Raw genomic sequence first — 20,180 nt, 5'->3', positions numbered from 1 at the left:
AGAGCTTGAATTTGGGACTGTGTGTATGCAAAGCTCACACTCGACCAGTAAACTATGGCTCCTCTTGGAACCTTCCAATATTTTGTCCTACACTCCTCTAATTTATATCCCATCCTCAGCTTTGATTTGAAATGGCTGCTTTGAGCGTAGGAGGTTTGAACTCGACTCGGAAAACATCGGCAGTATAGTACTCTTAGCTGGGAGTGTTAGTGATTATTTTCTGATCATATTCAGATTTAGGCAGCTCCGCCCTCTAAACTGGTGTTTGGTATGCAGGGGAAGCTGGTCTACCCAAAGTCCATTTTGAACAAAGCATTTGATCTCTGAACAATTCAGAAGATTTTCTTTGTAGCATCGAATCAGCACCTCCTAATTCCCGGTTCTCCAGCTTCTGTTCTCAATTATAAGGGAAATGTAATGATTTGAGGGCTGTCGAGGAAACAGGCATTGTCTTATTTTCTGTCAAATACAACGACTGCTGGCATCGTATTGTGTGTTGCTGAGAAAGATTCAAACACATCAACGAGACGTCAGAGCACACCTTTGCTTCTAAGAGAAGAATTCTTTTCAGATGGACTGTAATTCATGCTTCCTGCTCATGTCAACAGGAGCCACTGAACTTTATGGGATAATATACAAGCAGGTTGTCATAGCTGGAACAAAACCTACCAATGTATACCAGAGTGCTCTAGGTTGAGGCAAGAGACAGACCCTGCCCCCTGCTTCGGAAAATGGAGTCTCTTCTTTGGAATGAAGTTAAATTATTGCTCTCAGGGGGTACCAGGTGAATGAGGGCTCTAGAAAAGGGAGGGAGAAAAATGCAAGAGACCTGTTGTTGGCAGCTTGTATTTCTCACCACTGCTTCTTGGGGGAGAGAATTCCTGTCATTGCTGACAGTGAGAATTGCTGTCATTGCAAGTAGCATGACACATTGCTCTAGGAATCATCCAGAACTCTATGGTTTCACCATAGAATTTCTTGTGATTGCTAGAGTAACATGATGTCACTCTTAGATTCTCCCACATGTGACAGAATGTTGCATGTGTCTTCAGCAATTCCCCATGTCCCCACCTCCGCATCTCCCTCTGGTTGCCAGCTGTCAGCTGTCAATCAGATTCTGACTTTAAGTGGGTACCTGTTGGAGTCCATTTACACATTTTTAAGCTTGTGATATATATATTGCCCAAGCACATATACCATATGGGACTGAAGTGGGAATGACACCGTTAATACAAACTGATTGTGCACCTATGATTTAGGGGGAGAGTATCTGCTTGTTGTGCAGAAGGTCCCATGGGAAAGACCTCTCCCTAAGATCCTGGAGAGCAGCTGCCAGATGAGTAGACTATATTGACCTGGATTGACCAATGGTCTGAGTCATTATTAACTCAGCATCATGTTTTCATGTGGCTTCCCACATTGGATATTCCTCCAGGATGGGAGATATTTTCACTTTGAAACTGTCCCATGCAATTTCAATGTCCCCAGTTAACAGCATTGCTAAAAATGTCTTTGGCTTGGTGTCAGCTGAAAAGTCAAACATGTTTTGAAAGCTTTAAGCAGCCTATGAAGCTATTTTTGGATTATTCATGAAGATGGCTGTTTTCCATGCATAGTTCTTTTTTTCCTCCCTAGCATAGTTGGGTTTGTATCCACATAACCTCCTTAATTTATTGTCTGAATTATCACACGGTTCATGTACTCCCTCCAGCCGGGTCAGATGGAATCAAGAGGCTTGGGGAAGGGGTGGAAGTCCTGGGGTGCTAAGGGATTTATAACTTTTGTATTCCTATAGCTCAACTTGCATTTTTATTGCTGTACGTGAAACACAATATAAATAATCTCTACCTGGTTGCAGTGCCTTTTTTATGTAAACAAAAGTTAGTGGAAAAGGCTGTTTCTGAGGCTCAATCTCCTTCTTTCTTTGGCTAAGTGGAGCTGGTTGGCCTAGCAGGCAAGAATCAGGATTTGGAAGAGCCCCATAACAAGTGGAATTCACTCCTGCAGTCAGTGTGGGTGTCTATAAGCATAGACAGCTTCAAGAGGAGGAGGAGGAGGAGGAGGAGGAGGAGGAGGAGGAGGAGGAGGAGGAGGAGGAGGAGGAGGAGAAGGAGAAGGAGAAGGAGAAGGAGAAGGAGAAGGAGAAGGAGAAGGAGAAGGAGAAGGAGAAGGAGAAGGAGAAGGAGAAGAAGAAGAAGAAGAAGAAGAAGAAGAGTTGGTTCTTATATGCCGCTTTTCTCTACCCGAAGGAGGCTCAAAGCAGCTTACAGTCGCCTTCCCTTACCTCTCCCCACAACAGACACCCTGTGAGGTGGGTGAGGCTGAGAAAGCCCTGATATTACTGCTCGGTCAGAACAGCTTTATCAGTGCCATGGTGAGCCCAAGGTCACCCAGCTGGCTGCATGTGGGGGAGTACAGAATCGAACCCGGCATGCCAGATTAGAACTCCGCACTCCTGACCACTACACCAAACTGACTGGAGAAATGTATCGCACAGAGGTCCATCACTGGTTATGAGCCACAAGGTATCAATGGAACAGTATATCTGGGGCAGTGATGCTCTGGATCCTTGGTGCTTAGAAGGCAACAGAAGGAGAGCTTCTGGAGTTCTGGTCCATGATGGCAGCTGGGTTTTGGCCACTGTGGACCCAGAGCGTTGGACCAGATGGGCCACTGTCTGGATCCAACATGGCTTTTTTATGTTGATAGTACCTGTGAGTGATGATGATGGTGATGATGATGTAATCCGTTCAGTTGTGTAAGACCCTCAGTGATTCTATAGGAAAGCTTCCACCACAGGTCTCTGTCAATGACCCCTTTTTTTAGTTGGTTCACAGTCATCCCTGTGTTGGTTTTGATCATGTCAAGCCAGTGGATCCTTTGGCGACCATGTTTCCTTTTGCCGCTGACCATGCCAAGCATTCATGATTTTCCTAACGAGTTTGATCGCATAATATGTCCAAAGTACAGTTGATTTGCTTCTCTCTAAAACTATCTTGTTGGTAACTTTGGCTGTCCATGGTATTCACAGCATTCGTCTCCAACACCATAATTCAAAAGCATCTATCTTCCTCCTGTCTTCTTTCATTAGGGTCCAGCTGTGAGTACTGTCACAATAAAGCCCTGCCTGCTTGTATGGTGTCTGCAGTAGCATCCCCACCTAAATCCCACTACTTTTAACACAAGTGGGCATTCTAAGAAGTGGCCGCTGCATTGGTCACATTCATCTGTCCCAATGTAGCTCTAGATAATGCGTTAAAAAACTGCCCTTCCATCAAAGAGAAGACAGGAACTGGAGAAAGTTGAGCAAAACAGCCAGTTGAGCCAAACAGCCCCGTATGCTGATTTAATACTCCATAGTTAGGAGATGGAGATCATGGTGCATGTTCATGCACCCCTTCTCCTGCTCCCACACAAGGTGTCTCCATCGTTCCACAGTATAACATTGTATCTGCCACATCTTGAAGTGACAAAGCATGGCTCAAAGGGAATCCTAATTGGTGTTAACTACCATTAGCATCAATCCAAAACACATGCTGCCCCGTGGATAAAGATGGGAGGTATATGTCAGAGAAGGAAGGAGAAAAGAGAAGGGCATGTATGAGTGCATGCAACGTCACTGCTTTCCTAACCATGGTCAGGAGATTGGAAATGGTTTGCATAAATGATTTGGCCAAACTCCTCAAATCTACGGATGGTCCATGTGGGAATGAATGACATGTCCCTGAATACCATCGCTCCTATTAAAAAAGACTATCAAGATCTGGGGAGGAAGCTCAAGCAAATGGGGGCACAAGTGGTATTCTCTTCAATCTTGCCTGTCAAGGGAAGAGGAATGCATCGGGAGAGGAAGATAATGGAGGTGAATCAGTGGCTGCGTAGTTGGTGCTGGCAGGAGAGATTTGGTTTCTGGGACCATGGGATAGGCTTTCTTGAGGAAGGCCTACTAGCATCTGATGGACTGCACTTATTGAAGCTGGGGAAGAATGTGTTTGGGAGGAACCTGGGGAGATTCATCAGGAGAGCTTTAAACTGAAGCCACTAGGGGAAGGAGACGATCAACATAGGGAGTGTAAGGAAGGAGAACGATCGGGGGCAGCCCAACCGGCAAGGCCAGCTCATAGGGAACCAAAAGTAAAAGGATTAAGATGTCTTTATACTAACGCCCGAAGCATGGGCAATAAGAAGGAAGAGCTGGAACTTCTCATGCAGATGGAAAGGTATGATCTAGTAGGCATCCCAGAAACTTGGTGGAATGATTCTCATGACTGGAATGTAATGGTGGATGGATATGAACTGTTAAAAAAAAACAGAATAGATCGAAGAGGTGGAGGAGTGGCACTGTATGTGAGGAAAGGGCTTACCTGTCAGGAAATTCTAGTGAAGGAGAGCATATCTACAGTGGAAAGCATCTGGGTGAAAATAAGCGAGGGGAAAACAAACAGTGTGGTGGTTGGTGTCTGCTACCGACTGCCTGACCAACGAGAGGATGTGGATGCTGCACTTTGTGAGCAGCTTGAGAAAATATCTAAGTGGCAGGACCTTGTCATCATGAGTGACTTCAATTTCCCAGATGTGTGCTGGGAAACAAACTCTGCGAAGCGTCCTCAGTCATGCAACTTTCTGACCTGCCTGGCTGACAATTTCATTTATCAAATGGTAGATGAACCCACAAGAGGTTCAGCCATACTGGACTTAATACTGACCAACAGGCAAGAGTTGGTGGATGAGGTGAAGGAGGTGGGGACCCTAAGGGGAAGTGACCGTGTCCTCATAGAATTCCTTTTGAGATGGGGAGCCAAGGAAGCTTGTAGCCAGACGTGGATGTTGGATTTTTGTAGGGCAAACTTTAATAAACTCAGAAACATGATGAGTGTCATACCATGGACGAGAATGCTGGAAGGGAAGGGAGCATGTGAAGGGTGGGCGCTACTCAAACAAGAGCTATTGCATGCTCAATCAATGACTATCAAAGAAAGACGAAAACACTGCAGGAGGTCTAAGAAGCCTATTTGGATGAACAGAGAACTTCAAGAGAAACTAAGAAAGAAAAGGAAAATGTTCAGGAAATGGAGGGAAGGACAGAGCTCTAAAGAAGAGTACCTACAGGTTACTAGGCACTTTAGATCAATCTTCAGAAAGGCCAAAGCTGAGAGTGAGCTAAGATTGGCCACGGAAGCCCATTGTAACAAGAAAAGATTTTTCAGTTATGTGAGGAGCAAACGTAAAGAAAGGAGGCAATAGGCCCACTGTTGGGTGCGAATGGACAAACTCTAATGGAAGATGCAGAGAAAGCAGAAAGGCTTAGTGCCTATTTTACATCTGTTTTTCCCCACAGGTCAAAGTGTTTAGGCACATCTAGAGATGGCAGTAGCCAAAGGATAGTGTCTGGGTGGCAGGTTAACATGGATAGAGAGGTTGTCGAGAGGCATTTAGCTGCACTGGATGAGTTCAAATCCCCTGGGCTGGATGAAATGCACCCGAGAGTGCTCAAAGAACTTTCCAGAGAACTTGCACAGCGCTTGTCCATCATCTTCGGGACCTGTTTAAGTTCAATTTTTCACAGTCAGAGTAGTTCAGCAGTGGAATAGGCTGCCTAAGGAGGTGGTGAATTCCCCCTCACTGGCAGTCTTCAAGCAAAGGCTGGATACACACTTTTCTTGGATGCTTTAGGATGCTTTGGGCTGATCCTGCGTTGAGCAGGGGTTGGACTAGATGGCCTGCATGGCCCCTTCCAACTCTATGATTCTATGAATCTATGATAAATCCTGCAATACTTTGAACACTCTAAATTTCTAACTGAAATGCAATTCTTTTTTTATTCTTTTTGATAATAAGCCACTATCTAGTATTTCCTCCCACCACGGAGGAGTATTTAAAGTTGGTGTCAGATCACTTCTACATTCTAGGGAGTAACTATTTCTCTCCATTTGGATCAGAAAAAGCTGGCTTGGTTGCGGGGAAATATTGCCCAGTGTTAAATTTCTAAAACGAGAACTGTCAGTGTTCCAAGAACATGGAAGTCAGGTTCTCAGCACTGAAAACTCATTCTCCTGGGTGTAGGAACATTTGTTGGTTGACTTTATAGTGCAATGCCACAAGTTGTCCTTCCAACAGCCAGAGCAGCCTCCCAACTTTAATCCAGCATCCTCCCCTCCCCCCCGGAACTACTCCCATTGGAGAATGATCAGTAAGAGCATGAGAGAATCATGTACATGTTACCTGTTGTCCTGCTAACAGTTCTAGGTAGTTGAATGTACTTCACTGTTGTTAGGTTTCAGGCAGCGGGCCATAGAATCATAGAGTTGGAAGGGACATCCTGGGTCAACTAGTCCAGCCTCTGTTTAAACAGAACCTTCCAGCCTCTGTTTAAAAATTTCCAAAGATGGAGAACCCACCACATCCCAAGGAAGCCTGTTCCACTGAGAAACCGCTCTAACTGCCAGGAACTTCTTCAGGATGTTTAGACGGAACTTAGAATCATAGAGTTGGAAGGTGCCTGCTGGGTCATCTAGTCCAACCTCTTGCACTATGCAGGATACTCACAACCCTATCGCTCATCCACTCTAACCTGCCACCCCCTTGAACCTTCACAGAATCAGTCTCTCCGCCAGATGGCTATCTATCTGACCATCGACAAGCTGCTAAGGAGACTGGGCCTGTTGCATCCCCCATGCGGCCACTGAGCCGTGTTGATACCTGGTTTTCCATCTCTCCCTCTGAAATGGATAATTCATTTAAAAAATAAATAAATAAATAAAGGCCAGCCTAGGATATGGTCCTCGATGTAAGAGGATATGGTCCTCGATGTGGTGTACTGCTGAGAATCTTGGGTTAAGAGATTTTCTCCCTGATTCTGACTTTGGGTTGCCAGACCCCCTCTGGCTGCTGGTGGGGGTGGGTGGGGGGTGGGTGGGGCAATAGACTTGCTAGCTCCAAATTGGGAAACTCCTGGAGATTTGGAGGTGGAGTCTGGGAAAGACAGGGACATGGGGGGCGGAGGGTTTACAATGCTATAGAGCAGGGGTAGTCAAACTGTGGCCCTCCAGATGTCCATGGACTACAATTCCCAGGAGCCCCTGCCAGCAAATGCTGGCAGGGGCTTCTGGGAATTGTAGTCCATGGACATCTGGAGGGCCGCAGTTTGACTATCCCTGCTATAGAGTCTACCTTCCAATGCAGGCTTTCTCAGCCAGGATTTCATGAAACCCTGGTGGCTCTGGAAGGGTTTCCCAAATGAGTGGGAGTTAATTAATTTTTAAATATATTTTAAAAATCTGTTGAACATTTATCTGGTGATATTGACCATATATGGTGATGTTGACCTCCCCACTCCCAAAATGGCCACTGATTGACCTGGAGGGGTAGGAAGGGGAGGAGCCCTGGGTGGACATGTACACAGTTATGCTTCCCAATCATATTCTGCATGAGCGCACCACTTCTGGGATTTCTTGAAGCCTGAGGAATATTTCAGGGGTTTCTCGATGGAGAAGAAGTTGAGAAAGCCTGATCCAAAGCACTGATTTTCTTCAGAGGAACTGATCTCTGTAGTCTGGAGATGAATTGTAATGCTGAGGGATCCACGGGTCTTTCCTGGATGCATGGCCAATAATGAGAAGGTTTTAACCATTTCCTGTGCACTGGCTTTCTGTTCTTAAATGCCTTCTAATTATTTGCCCTGTTGAGGAAAGCATGTAAATTACCTGAATAATGAATGTATATTTATTCTTACTGTGCCAAACAGCAGGACTAGGGAGCATGCATTTAGACTTCGGGAAATGGAGGCAAAAATAAGTTAATTCTCTTCCCTGCACACTATGGAACCAATCTAAATTCAGCCCCCTTCCAACTGCAGCTGTTATTTACCAATCTTAAAAAACCTTGGATCATCAATTCATGGATTACTCAGCACCTTTTACAAGCTGCCTTGAATATGTGAAGAAAAATTGAGTTGCATAATAAATATACTAGTCATTCATCTTGTAGTGATTCATGGGGAGGAACAGTTCCTGGATTAATTAAGACACATGCAACATGCCTCTTTTCAACCAGCCTACTCTGTTTTGGATCCTGCCTCTAAAAATAATAGGTCTTGTTAGAAATCTAAAGCAAACAAATACCTGGCAGGTTACTGCTTAGTGTGAGACCATAAAGGCCGCTTGAGCTGTTGTGTCTAGGAAGTGTATCGTCTATTTATTCACCAGATATTCTCATTTGAAAATGGAATTATTTCAGTTTTAGCATCAGATTCACAGGGGTTGAGATGTGAAATAGTTCTTCCATGTGCAAGAGAAAAAAAAACTAAAGTTAGTATGGGAGGGAACAAGAGCCTTTGAAAAAGACAAATATTGAGATAAGAGCCATGCTTGAACTTGATGTATTGGAAAGTTTGCTCATGTGGAATAAGGCATGAGATACTCAACATGTTTAGATTTAAAATTGTCCTCTGCAGACAGAGAGCTGGGATTCTCTTTTTCCCTTTCAAGAAGACCTCTCTGGGGGATCCTTCCACCAGAATAAGATTTCACAAATCTCTTATCGTTTGGAGCTTGCCTTTCTTTATCAGGTATGTTCAGATATGTGTTTTATTTATTTACAAAATGTGACCAACTCTGTAAAACATGCACGATGAAACTGCATTTCAAAACCATTACAACTCCCCCACCCCAACACACATCATTAAAACACACCATTAAAACAAATTAAGAACAGAGTTAAAATACGTACAAAGACACCAAAAGAAAAGAAAAAAGGAACTAACTCGTTGGTCAGGAAAGTGGGTTCAGTAAGGGAATGCAAAGAGAACAAAGTCTTCACTTGCTGGTGGAAGATGGCAGAAGAAGGGGAGAGATAAATCTCCCTGGGAAAAGTGTTCCAGAGCTTTGTAGACCAATAAGGTGATGGCAGCTGAAGAGGAGACAACTGAGAGTGGTTTTGATAACCATCTTCAAGTATTTAAAAGGGTGTCGTATGGAGCAGAGTTGTTCTTTCTTGCCCCGGAGGGACGGACCAGAACCAATGGGATGAATTTAATTCAAAAGAAATTCTGTCTAAACATCAGGAAGAAGTTCCTGAGTGGTTTCTCAATGGAACATGCTTCCTCAGGAGGTGGTGGGTTCTCCATCTTTGGAAATTTTTAAGCAGAGGCCGGATAGCCATCTGACGGAGTGGCCGATTCTGTGATGCTTCAAGGGGGTGGCAGGTTAGAGTGGATGAGCAATAGGGTTGCGAGTGTCCTGCATAGTGCAGGGAGTTGGACTAGATGACCCATGAGGTCCCTTCCAACTCTATTATACTATGATTCTATTACTCCTGTGCTCCTCGTGCTTGCTTGTTTCTTGATCTTATCTTAACTTGCCTAAACAGCTTTTCTGTGGAAAACAGAGTGCAGAGGAGGGCAACCAAGATGGTTTGAGGGTTGGAGCACCTTTTCCGATGAGGAAATGCTGCAAGTCTGGGAATTTTCCATTTAAAAAGGTATTGATTAGACAGGACAGAAGTTTATCAAATTTAGGCATAAGATGGAGAGAACTGAGAAAGAGAAAATTTTCTCCTGCTTCCAGAATAATAGAACCTAAGGGCATCCAATGAAGCTGATGGGCAATAAGCTCAGGATAGATAAAGGGAAATACTATTTTACACAGAGTGATTAAAATGTGGTGTTTGCTGCCAGAGGGATGTAGTGATGGCTACAGGAATACAAAGCTTTAAAAGGGGATTAGATAGATCCATGGAGGAAAGGTCTATCAATAGCTAATAGCCATGGTGACTGAGGGGAGCCAGAACAAATGGGATGAAATTAATTCAAATGAAATTAATTCAAAATTCACACTCAGAGGCACTGAATCCAAGAGCCAGGTGGTAACATTAGGGGAAGGCCTTGGCCTCTATGCCCTGTTGTTAGCTGTCTAAAGCAGGCCACTATGTGGGACAGGATGTTGGACTAAATGGACTATTAGTCTGAATCAGTATGGCTCTTATGTTCCTAAGGTAGCCCCAACCATGTCCTCTATGGGTCTGTGCTGTAAGAGCTTCAGTAGCTCCTCATGGCTTGTGCAAATCATAGAATCATAGAGTTGGAAGGGAACACCAGGGTCATGTACTCCAACCCCCTGGCCTGCACAATGTAGGAAACACAACTACCTGCTGACCTACAGTGAACCCAATTTCATGTCCAGATGATGCTTCCTCTCCAAAACCAGAATCCCTGGCCAGTCTCACCTGGAGGAAATTTACCTTCTGATCCCAAACTGGCAATCTGCATTTTCCTGGGCATGCAAGACAGTCCCTCCATCTTCCTCTGGGTCCTGGGAAGGAGCCAATTCCCCGTGTTATGTCCCATTCCTGGGAAAGGTCCACACCCTCTTGTGGTCACGTGCTCTGGTCTCCTCCTTGAGAGGCCACTGGGCTCTGGAGGTGTGACTTTGGCTTCTGGCCTGCCAGGATTTAAAGCCACAGAGCTGCTAGCTCACAGACTGTTTCTGCTGCTCTGAGAAAGCTGGGTCCTACAGCTGTGGTGACCATCCACTTTGCCAACAGAACTGTAGGTGAGCGCTGTGTCCTTCTCTCACCATACTGCTGGGTCGTGGTGGTTGTGGCAATGGTGTTGGAGCCCCTATTTAGCAATGTGTGTTGAGAGCTTTTTACTAAGTCGTATTTACAATCCCTTTTTCTCCTGACTGCATTCTTCCCTTTGGTTCCATTGCAACTTTGCTCATGGAAGCTCCTCCTATCAGTCATGATAAGTACATGGGATCTCCATGTTCAGAAGGCATGTGTCTCCAGATAGGAGGTAAACAAGAAAAGAGGGCTGTTGCTCTCTCACCTTAAATTTCTTGAAGAGATTTGCTGGCTGTGGTTGGAAGCAGAGAGCCAGTTTGGTGTAGTGGTTAAGAGCATGCAGGAGGGTTTGATTCCCTGCTACCCCACATGTAGCCAGTTGAGTGATCTTGAGCTGTTCTGACCGAGCAGTGATATCAGGGCTCTCTCAGCCCCGCCTACCTCACAGGGTGTCTGTTGTGGGGAGAGGAACGGGGAGGTGAATGTAAGCGGCTTTAAGACTTCTTCTGGTAGAGAAAAGCAGCATATAAGAACCAATTCTACTTCTTCAGAACACTTCTCTAAATGTTATCTAGATGCTTGACCAAAGCTCCAAATATTCATTTTCCACTTGCATCCCCCCTTAATTTATTTCTCATCCTGTTTCCCCCTATTTAATCCCCCAAGTTTGTTTCACCCCCGCTCCCTTCTATTTTTATTATTTTATTTATTTAGATTTTTATACCGCCCTTCCATTCAGTTCTGGGCGGTTTACATAGAACATCACAGGGTAATTACATGGAACACTGTAGCAAATATAACAAGCATAATGTAACATGTCAACCAGAACAATATTTTAATAGGAACAGTAACATTGACAAGACCCATTATCCCCCAGGTTTTCCCTCTGTCTCTAAAAGAAAGGAAATTCCTAATTCCCCCTCCGCCCATACATTTGTGTCACTACAACCCAGGGCCCATTCTGTACACACAGGATAATGCACTTTCAGTGTGCTTTGGCATCTGGCTTTTCCTGTACAGAACAGGAAAAACTACTTCTAAAGTGCATTGAAAGTGCATTATCTGTTGTGTGCAGACTAGGCTCAGGCTGATCCATTCCTACTTGAAACACACAGTTCAGTCCTATGTCTTAATAGCCCTTCTGTTCTGCCAGCTCCCCTTTGATTCAATCACATGGAATGATGAAGGCACAGAGATTCTACAAGGGGGGGGGGCAGCTGGCCAATCAGCAGTAAGTGCCATGATGACTCATCTCAACGAGACATCCTCCATAATCCATGTTCAGAAAATGCAGGTGCTCATGTGTAGTGTACCTAATCATCTGTAGACTGGGTTGTCAACAGGCCTGGCGAAAGCATTCTGTCTCTTTAATAGGGTCCGAATGGGTAGCTGAATCTTTCTATGGTATGAAGGTAAATGAAAGCACCTGGTCAATACCATTCCATTCAGCCTCTGTTAAAGGGACAAGTTATTTCTCTCCAGGCTGGTTGGCAGGCAGCCCCCTGCTGGTACTTCACAACTTTGTACTCTGACTTCTACTTTAAGGGCTAAACACAAACAAAGCAAAAATCCACAGTCAAAAAACATGCATGTTATGTTTTTAAAATAGCGTCCGTTCCCCCTTGACAGTTCAGCGTGTTGCGCATGTTGAATGATATGTTGTTTTTGATCCAGAGTTACATTCTTTTCTCCTGTTTTCTTCGCCAACTCATATATTTAGATGCTTTTTAAAAAGTGGTGTTGCAAATGATTTGTACTGACAAATGATAAGAAAAATTTGGTACTTCTGTGAATTTCCTAAGCGTTTCCACACTCCTGCCAGTATTTGAAAAGACAGTGATAAGTGTTAACTAGAGAAAATGGTTACCGACACTATTATTTTCAGGCATTTCTGCCGTTCCCTCCTTGAGAAGGATAAGATCTCATGAAAATGAATGCTGTTATCTTAATCCATTTAGCGCAGCGTTCTGTCGCTGATACTTTGTACATTGTTCCAAAGTGATTTTTACAGAGACAAACTGCCTTCTTCCAGTGGCTCAGGCAGCTCAGAAACAACATAGTTTTTCTTCCTTGATGTAGTTACTTTTTTGAGTTCAAGGAAACCCTATACATTTCCAACACTTTTAATGGACAATATGAATTTTAAATGATAAATCTATTACACTGGTTTCTTCTTTTATCTATTGAAAAATTGAAAAATTCCTCTTTCAGGTTGCCTTTATAACAAGATTAAGAGTTGAAACAGAAAATACCTACATTTTAAAAGTAACACAGGGTAACTAAAAGAGCTTTAAAATTTATAACAAGTTTAAAAGGTATTTGGCAACTCGTTGTGAAGACAGTAAAGGTCTGCATGAGACAGAAATATTTGCTCAGTGTTAGCTAAGGGCACAGTTCTGGAATAAGAGTTTTAATTGATAGCAAAGAGGCCTTGTAGTAAATATAGCCATTACTACTTGGACATAGCCTGGGGAGATCTCAGTTAAATTCTCTAGTTGCCCTGAAACTTGGCGATCTTGGGCTAATGGTATAACCCAGGGGTAGTCAAACTGCGGCCCTCCAGATGTCCATGAACTACAATTCCCATGAGCCCCTGCCAGCGATTGCTGGCAGGGGCTCATGGGAATTGTAGTCCATGGACATCTGGAGGGCCGCAGTTTGACTACCCCTGGAACCTACCTCAAAAGGTTGTCGGATAGTTAAAATGGAAGACAGGAGAAACAAATACCCCGCCTTGAGCTTTTTGAGGGAGCAACATGAAGGAAAATGCACTTTAAAATATGTCCATCTTCTGGCCGAAGCAGAATAAATTCCAAATAAGTGTTCTCAAGTAGCAAAGAAAGTAATTGGCAAGATTTAGTCCCCTCTTTCCAATCTATTTCTCCAGAGAAATACTCCCCCAAAGTCTGTACCCTACAGATAAAAAGAGAGAAAGATGTAGCTCTGCTGGACATGAAGAACCTTTGAAGCATCCCCTGTGAATGTATCATCTCATATTTATTAGCATGATTCCAGTTTCCGATTTCTTGTAGAAATAGTCACCTGTATCTAAGGCTGCTGAGCAGGTGTCATTCTTGTCCCAAGCAGAGTTTAAGTATACTTTTGCGCATGCTGAATAATGCACTTTCAATGCGCTTTAGCGATTGTTTGAAACTGGATTTTGCTGTTTCACAAAGCAAAATCCAGTTGCAAAGTGCATTGCTAGAGGATCAAAAGTGCATTATTCAGAATATGTGAAAGTGCCGTTAGGTTTTGGAAGGGTGCAGCTCTGCTTAGGATGGCATTGTGGATAGGCTAGATCAGTGGTTCTCAACCTGGGGGCCCAGACCCTTTTGGAGGTCGAACAACCCTTTCACAGGGCAGGGCGAGCAGCTTGGCGGAGGGGGCGCCATCTACACAACAGCCTTGTGGGGTAGATCGAGATAGAGCATTTGTCTGTCTGGAGCATGGTGGGACAAGAAGTAGAACTGAACTGAGAAACCCTGGGGAAAAAACCCAATTTATATACAATCATGAACCATGGATCTACACACCATTGGTCAGTTTCAGTTTGATTTCTGTGAAAGAACCCTTGCATCATTTAATGTTTGGGGGGTCACCACCACATGAGGACCTGTATTAAAGGGTTGCGGCATTCGGAAGGTTGGGAACCACTGAGCTAGATGGAGTTCATGCATTCCATTTGAAAGCAATTTTCAGCCGCTCAGAGGTGATACACGAACAACTGGCAGTTTTAAATGCTTTTGTGTTCGATTTCTGAATTGGCTGATGCCCCTGCAGGCATGCCAGAGGGGTAGCTGTTCTACTCTTGTTCAACAAAATTAAACAGGAGTCCAGCAGCACCTTTAACATTTCTTTCTGAGCCAGAGCTTATTTTCTTCAGACGCATCGCAAACACGTCTGCTGGAATAAATCTCCTTAGCATGCAGGAATGGCGATTTACAGTTGCGTTCCAGCCTCCTTGCACTTTACAATGCCTTTGTGATTTCAGCCCCGCACTCTTAGTTTAACCCGCTCACATCTGCTGAAGATCAAGGCTGGTTGTGTAGCACGAAAGGAAATGCAGTTATAATGTCTTTAGGAGAGGCATTTTACGACATCGTTATCAAACCTTTCGGAAGGGAGGGCTTTTTATGCCCCCAAAGCAAACGGGATTTATTCAGCGAAACAGGTGGCCTTGGAAAGGAAATACTGGAGAAAGTGGAGGCTCAGGCCAGGGAAGATGACCTGGGATCAGCTTGGGCATACAAGGGAATTGAGAAAAAGCAAGTAGGGTGGCTTTGGGGGAGAGTAGGAGGTAAACAGCTTCACTTTGCCTCCTCTGCAGGCACGAGACTGAATGAGGCAGAGATGAGGCAAAGGAGGGGTGTAAAAATCTTTTTCTGTATCCCGCTTTGCCCCCCCCAGTGGGGGGTCCACTTAAAACCTCATTCTCCTATCCCCTGTGTTATCCTCACAATAACTACCCTGCAAGGTAGGTTAGGCCAGTGATCCCTAGCCCCCGGTTTGCGGACCGGTACTGGTCCGTGGATCAGTCGGTACCGGTCCGGGGTTCCTCCTCGTCCTCCTCCCTGGCTGCTGCCTCGGGGGCTGCCCTGCCACTCTGCCGCCGGCTCACCATTGGTGCTCTCGAGTGGCCGCCATGGCTGGGGCTCCCCCTCGGCGTGGCACTGCGCAGCTGCTGCTGGCAGCGCCCCCCAGTGGGCGGTGGGAAGTCAGCGGCGCTGGTGGGAAAGCAAGTGGAGCAGGGGCTCAGGCGGCGGCAACGTCCCTCGGCAAAAGACTACCCCCCCCCCCCGGGCCTCAGTAAAATTGTCAAGCATTGATAAAAAGCTTGGAGACCACTGGGTTAGGCTGAGGCTGTGCCTTGCACAGGTCACCCAGTGAGCTTTCATGACAGAGAAGGGAATCGAACTTGGGTCTGCTAGATCCCAGACGGACATTATAAACACCGTCCTATGCTGGATTTCTAGTCTGATCCTCTTAACTGCTGTACCATACTAGTAGCATCCAAACCGTGTAGGAGATCGTGCTGTAGCAATCACTGGCAACTGAACTGTCTTATCCACATGGTAAAATTCAACTGAGAATGACAGCTAGAATGAAATGGTGGTGTGGATGCAGCCTAGGAGAGGAGAAGTGGCAAAAGCAGAGGCCAAACGAAAGGAAATTAAGGCAAAGCTACTTGGCTAGAACTACCGGGGTTGTTATGGGGGACATGCAGCATCTTGTGTGCGGTGACATCATTAGCAGGAAAACAGAAGGGACTTTGGGTATTTCTAGGAATTACTAGAAACTCTATGGTTTTACAGTGCACACAATATGACAATACAGTTTGGGAAGGCTGCCAATGGGATCCTTGACAATGCTCGTTTAGGGCCATGCTTCCACGCGCATCCCACTATGTGGTGAACGTCTTTGTTCATCTTTGAATGTTTGCCATAATGTCTATGGCGAGAAGAATGACCCGCACATCAGTTCGGAGAAGTAAATTGAGAAGTAAAAGCTGATAATCCAATCTGACTTGTTCTTAAAAGAGACTCGGTGCTCATCGCTGTGCTATAAGGGAACAGATGGTATTTCTCACCACAGTTCCAGACGGTGGGAGTAGCAGAGAACAGATCGGTATAGACTTTTTTTTAAAGTGAAATCTTGGAAGTAGGAAAGATTCTTGGTGCATCTTTCCTATAGAAAGCTATAACTAATGCGTTTTTCCATACTTCCAGCCAGCCAAATCCTTATTAAACTTTTCTACTTTGCTCCTCCTTCCTCCGAAACTGTGGCAGAGCTCCCAATGCATAGGCAGAGATCAGGACTGTCCCAGGAGTGGAACTGTTGCCAGAAAACCTTCTTTAATACTGTGATAGCCATACCTTTACTGGAGGAAACCAACAGGTACTGAAAGCTCTGTTCACAGGAATTGTGTTCCACTGGAATGAACATCAGCCATCCTGTGCTTTCTCTGAATGTGGAAAGAATGTTCCTGCAGTGCATCAGTGTAGTGTTTTTAATGAAGTGACTGACCTGTCCTTTTGGGGTTCCTCATCATGGAACACAATCTCAAACATGTTGCAGGCCCGGGTCAAGTTGACCCAAACTGAAAAGGAAGCCTGAGAAAGTGACATAATTTGTCTGTGTCTGCAGCTCATATTTATTTCAGAGCAGTAACTTAGATAGATCAGTTGGGAACGTTAGCATGTACTTCCCATGCTCCTTTACTTTGTGTCGAAGAAGGATGTACATGGAAAAGGAGGGATAACTGCAAATGTGAACTAAATGCCACTGAGGATGGAAAAAAAGCCAGCTTGGTGTAGTGGCTAAGAGTGACGGCTTCTCATCTGGCGAGCCGGGCTTGATTCCTTGTTCCTCCTCCGCATGCAGCCAGCTGGGTGACCTTGGGCTAGTCTTTGGGCTAGTCCCAGCAATGATATAGCTGTTCTGACCGGGCAGTAATAGAGAAAAGCGGCATATAAGAACCAACTCTTCTTCTTCTAATATGAAAACAGTGGCATCCTTTTGAAAGTATCCTCGCTGTGTTTAGTGCAAGCCCATAGGTAAAGGTAAAGGTATGCCCTGTGCAAGCACCGGGTCGTGTCTGACCCTTGGGGTGACGCCCTCCAGCGTTTTCATGGCAGACTCAATACGGGGTGGTTTGCCAGTGCCTTTCCCAGTCATTACCATTTACCCCCCAGCAAGCTGGGTACTCATTTTACCAACCTCAGAAGGATGGAAGGCTGAGTCAACCTTGAGCCGGCTGCTGGAATTTAACTCCCAGCCTCATGGGCAGAGCTTTCAGACTGCATGTCTGCTGCCTTACCACTCTGCGCCACAAGAGGCTCTTAGTGCAAGCCCATACCGCTCTGTAATAATGCAAACTCTGGAAAATGACTTCTCCAAGTGTTCTGGGCAGGTGTGGAGGCCACGTATTGTCTAGCACAGGGGTAGTCAAACTGCGGCCCTCCACACAGGGGTAGTCAAACTGCGGCGAATGCTGGCAGGGGGCTCTTGGGAATTGTAGTCCATGGACATCTGGAGGGCCGCAGTTTGACTACCCCTGGTCTAGCATTTGTGACATCATCAACATCCTTTCCAAAAACCAGCCTCCTGCAGTTTTACTACACTGTAAGTCTACAATATTTCTTAAAATAAAGTGCAATAAGTATCTGTCCAAGACTCAGCATTTTGACTGGTGTGTGTGTACTAACTATGGTGGCTAATATGGCTTGAAAAGTTCTGGGAATTTTGGCACAGTGCCAATTGAAGGTGGAGTTTGGGAAATAGGCTCAGTAGGAATGTGACATCATATTCTATGATCATATTCTATGATGTCACATTCCAGTCAAATGATAGCTCTTTCAACTTCTCCTCTCTCCTGAGAGGTAACTTCTATCAAAATTCAGTTTCTAAATTTAAATTTTCCAATTTATATGAGAAGAAGAGTTGGTTCTTATATGCCGCTTCTCTCTACCTGAAGGAGTCTCAAAGCGGCTTACAATCTCCTTCCCTTTCCTCTCCCCACAACAGACACCCTGTGAGGTGGGTGAGGCTGAGAGAGAAGCAGAAGAGTTTGTTACATGCCGCTTTCCTCTACCCAAGGGAGTTTCAGAACAGCTTACATTCACCTTCCCTTTCCTCTCCCCACAACAGACACCTTGTGAGCTTGGTGAGGCTGAGAGAGCCCTGAGATTACTGCTCAGTCAGAACAGATTTATCAGAGCTGTGGCAAGCCCAGGGTTACCCAGCTGGCTGCATGTGGGGGAATGGGGAATCAAACCCAGCTCTCCAGATTAGAAGTCTGCACTCCTAACCACTATGCTAAACTGGCTCTCGCATTTTATCCTGCCTTTTTCTCTCATTTTATATCACTTAATGGTTGGTTTGCAAGGTATTCCCTGGCAACCAGGGTGAGTGGATGGGGGGACACACTTGCTGCAAACTGAGGCCTAGCTACAATACTGGGAATACAGTGGCATGAGGATCGACTGTGACCAATTTTTAATTGTTATCGCTGATTTCCCGTGTAAATGATTGCTTTCAAGTCTAGTGCTGAGCACTCTGCTGCTATATTAATGTTACATTGTGGATAAAGCCAGAATATTTAATCACTATGGCTGATAATAAGATTGGTACTGTGGACTATTAGCAAATTAACCACAAAGAAATTTTGCAGTATGATGTAATTTGGTTTTAGATTAATGAAATTAGTGAATGCAAGTACAAGGCTTTTTTTTTTTTTTTTGGAGTCGTTTCAGTTTCCCCCCAACATATGGCATATTACACAATATTTTGAAATTGTTATACAAAAGTGTGAAAAACATGAGCTGGTTCTTGGAAAATCTCCACGTACAGGCTAAGAATCATGACAGCTGAATCCGAATGCTGTCATTTTCTTGATTATAGTGTGAGGTTGTACAATGATCCCATGCTTTCATTCTATCTAAAATCTAGCCTGATAAGGTTCTGGGGTTATAGGTGATGAGCTCTCTTTCAGGCCCAACAGATAACAAAGGCTCTGAAGTTTCAACTTGGCCATCAAGTAGACAGTATGAGGCTCCTGTCTGGACCAAACCAAGAGAAATTACCAGAAGAAGAAGAGTTGCTTTTTATGCCCCACTTTTCAATACCAGAAAGAGTCGCCTTCCCTTCTTCTCCCAACAACAAACATCCTGTGAAGTAGGTAGGGCTGAGAGAGCTCCAAAATAGACTGCTCTGTGGGAACAGCTCTATCAGGACTGTGACTAGGCCAAGGTCACTCAACTGGCTGCATACGGAGGAACAGGGAGTCAAACCCGGCTCGCCAGATTAGATGCCACCGCTCTTAACCACCGTACATAGTTGCCTCTCTGGGGCGCATCTGTTTATAATTGGATGTTACATGTTGTAGAGTGATAGCAACCATTTGCAACTGGATTGCCTTGCTGAGGCAGAGAAATGGAGTAGTGAATGACAGCTATAGTACATATTCAGGGATATGTGGATGGGAATATGGCTTTTTGTCCCTTCTGGGTTATTAGGATACACACTTAAAGTCATCAAGTGCTCAACTGGCCTTCACCCTCTGTTGCCTATACTCAATCTAGTGACCAGCAGGACCGTTTATGCACTGGGAACTTTACTGTCCCAGCTCCCGTGCAGGAGCACAAATTGAGGGCGGATGAGGTGCACCGGGTCAAATGCTCCCCCATGTGGGTGCAGGAAGAGGTGGGGCAACCTGCCACGACTAAAACTCCAGCCTGCAGCCTGGCATGAAACCTCCAGTGCATAAACGGTCCAGGAGAAACATGGAGGGATGTGGCATTGTTGATGCCGGGACATCACTGTGATACTCTAGGAACTGACCTGATCTGTAGGGTGTTTATAGCATCAGTGGCATTTGCCTTCCGAGTCTCTACCCTAAATAGTTGTGGGGGGTTGTGGGCACTGGCTGGTTCCCCCATGCATCGCATTTTCTATTCCCAACTTCATTCTGTTCTAGGTTCCACGTCTTCAGTCCTGACACTTATCCTGTTCTCAAATGCAGACTTATGTTAGGTAGACTGAGAGTAAGTACACCTGTATCTGAATGAAGGAAGATACAAGTTATCTGCTCTGTGGAACACATGCGAGGTCATTCCATGAGT

The 20,180-nt window shown here is 45.0% G+C and overlaps 1 protein-coding gene across 4 annotated transcripts in view; it reads left to right on the top strand.

Moving 5' to 3' along the window:
- The window catches only part of RIPOR3 (RIPOR family member 3), a 137,078-nt gene that overhangs the window by 16,149 nt on the left and 100,749 nt on the right, over window positions 1-20,180 (top strand). Inside the window, exon 1 of one of the 4 annotated variants that reach the window (XM_077335610.1) lies at window positions 10,428-10,543. The exons of 2 other annotated variants lie outside the window; for them this stretch is intronic. The gene's annotated coding sequence lies outside the window, so the exon portion shown is untranslated. Of the gene's footprint in view, window positions 1-10,427; window positions 10,548-20,180 lie in introns of those variants that run through there. One more of the 4 variants, XM_077335608.1, reaches the window with a different exon arrangement.

The sequence above is a fragment of the Paroedura picta genome, chromosome 4 (assembly GCF_049243985.1).
Source record: "Paroedura picta isolate Pp20150507F chromosome 4, Ppicta_v3.0, whole genome shotgun sequence".
NCBI classification, from domain to species: domain Eukaryota; kingdom Metazoa; phylum Chordata; class Lepidosauria; order Squamata; family Gekkonidae; genus Paroedura; species Paroedura picta.
Note: the sequence above shows the minus strand (reverse complement) of the source record. Positions and strands in the feature narration are given on the sequence as shown.